We start from the raw sequence: 2,725 nt of genomic DNA, 5'->3' as shown, positions 1-2,725 counted from the left end.
TCTCCCTGACAGGTGATATCTAATTAACTAAATTAAGTGAACTCTCATTAATGTGTTACTCCTCTTGAGGAATCACTCCAATGGTGGAAATCGCTTCAGTCAAAAGAGAACTGGAGGGGTAAGGAGACTTGAGTTCCAATCCCAGTTTTGCTACTTTTTATCTGTAGAACCTTGGACAAGTCATTTCCTTCTTATGGCTCAGTTTCCTTATCTGAAAAAGGAAGGGCTGGCATGGATGGCTTCTGAGGTCTTTTCAAGATCTAAATTTGTGATCCTAATTCCAACGTTGTCTCACAGATGGCATTAAGAAGGACAATAGACAGGGACTTACATGGTGTGGTTTCAGTGGTGCCAAGAAGATACCTTTCTTGTCCCTCCTCCCCCCACCCCAGGACCTTTCCATCTGTTTCCTCACACAAGAGATTTCATTATTCGAAATTTCCTTTTCTGAGAGAAGACTTTGATTGAGTAGGAATGGGTTAGTGAGGCATTGAGTGCATGATGATGCTAGGTTTTTAATTCCAGTTGAAGGAGTTGGGTGAAGCACTGAAAGGAAAGAGGAAACACATTAAAAGATAGTAAATGATTGACTTCCAAAATTTAACCTATGGCTACATCTGTTGGGGGAAATGATTTGGAGCTTTGCTGATTACTCCACTATCATCCCCTTTCTCTTTCTAATTTTCAGTTTCTCCTCATCTATTGGCTCCTTTCCTGGGCCTACAAACATGCCTACTTCTTCCCCATCCTTATTAGACTGTGCCATTCCTTCAAGCTATTTTTCTATATGGCTTCCATTCTCTACCAAAGTCTTTGAAGAAGCTGTTTAGACTCATTGCTTCTACTTCCTCTCCTTTGACCTTCTCTGGCTTCTAAACATCATTCAAATGAAACTACTTTTTCCAAAGTATTTGGATGATTGATAGTATCTCTGTCTCTGTCTCTCTCTTTCTGTCTTTCTTGGCAATTGAGTTAAGTGACTTGCCCAGGGTCACACATCTAGTAAGCATCTGAGGCCAGATTTGATCTCTCTCTTTTTAAAATATTTTATTTTTTCCAATTACATGTAAAAAGTATTTTAATATTCACTTGAAAAATTAGTTCCAAATTCTCTTCCTCTCTTCCTCCTCTCCCCTCTCTCCGAGACAGCAAACAATTTGATATAGGTTATACATGTATAGTCTTACAAAACATATTTCCATATTAGCCAATGATATCTTATTTGCCATATATAATGACTGTTTCTCTATCCTCGTCCTTCTTGACCTCTTTGCAGGTTCTGACACTGTTCATCACCCCTTCTTCCTATATAGTCTTTCCTGTCTGGGTTTTCACGACATTATTCTTAGCTTGCCTTCTGCCTGTCTGACTTTTCCTCCTCAGTCTCCTTTACTGGATGATTATCTATATATCATATAAACTACCAATGGATGTCACCTAAGGCTCTGTTCTGGGTCCTCTTTTCTCTCTGTACTCTTTCACTCGGTGAGCCATTGTCTCCCGTGGGTTTAATTATTGCCCTCAAGCAGGTGCCTTCCAGATTTATATGTACAGCTCTAGTCTCTCTTGCAAACTCTTGCTCCATATCACCAACTGCCTTATTGGACATTTTAAAATGGATATCCCATACTCAACATAATCAAAACAGAGCTCATTTTAATCCTCCCATCCCATCCCCAAATTCATCTTTTTCCGAACTTTCCTATTTCTGTCTAGGTTGCTACCATCTTTCCAGTCACCCAGATGTACTACATTCATGTTATGCCTTGACTTCTCACTCTCCCTTACTCCACAAATTCAATCAGTTGCCAAATACTGTCAATTTTACCCTTACACTATAGGTGGCTTGGTGAGACATCAAAGACGCCATGGTCATCTCGTTGTCCTGGCTTTTGTCTTGCCACTTTTGTCAATGATTCTGTAAGAGAGTGAGGCTGGTAACTTTGTCCAGCTCTGCCTCGCTTAAATCCAATCCATGCATAAGTCAAGATATCACCCTGTGATGTCGTTGGTCCTCTTTGAAAACAAAGGGCAAATAACAACCATCAAACTCAAAAAGAAACATCCCTGTGGGTCTGCATGTTAGCTTAGAAAATCACAAATTAATATTATCTATGTTGTTTTGTATTTTTATTTATTTTGTGAAACATATCTCAATTATATTTTAATCTGTTGCACTGGGGAGTTTTGCCTGGCTGCATCAATTCCACAGTGGAGGAGTCCGACACCTCTGCTCTACAACATCTGTCATAGAAATCTCCTTCTTTGAACAGAGCCACCCCGGAAATTCAGGTCCTCTTCAGTGCCTTTTCTTTCTTTCTTTCTTTCTTTCTTTCTTTCTTTCTTTCTTTCTTTCTTTCTTTCTTTCTTTCTTTCTTTCTTTCTTTCTTTCTTTCTTTCTTTCTTTCTTTCTTTCTTTCTTTCTTTCTTTCTGTAATTGGAGTGAAATGACTTGCTTGGGGTCACACAGATAGTAAATGTCTGAAGCCAGATTTAAACTCAGGTCCTCCTGAGTCCAGGATCGGTGATCTATTCACTTCCTCCACCTTGCTACCCTCCTCATCTACTCTAGCCTCAACTATCTGTAATAACCTCCTAATTGATCTCCCTGCCTCAATCTCCTTCTAGTCTAATCCATCCTCCAAACTGCTAAAATGATTTTCCTAACATAACACTTACTAGCTGTTTGACCCTGGGCAAGTCACTTAACCCTATTGCCTAGCCA

The sequence above is a fragment of the Phascolarctos cinereus genome, unplaced genomic scaffold (assembly GCF_003287225.1).
Source record: "Phascolarctos cinereus isolate Bilbo 61053 unplaced genomic scaffold, phaCin_HiC Scaffold_4;HRSCAF=312, whole genome shotgun sequence".
Lineage (NCBI taxonomy): Eukaryota > Metazoa > Chordata > Mammalia > Diprotodontia > Phascolarctidae > Phascolarctos > Phascolarctos cinereus.
The sequence above is the reverse complement of the archived record's forward strand: the minus strand, read 5'-3'. Positions refer to the sequence as shown.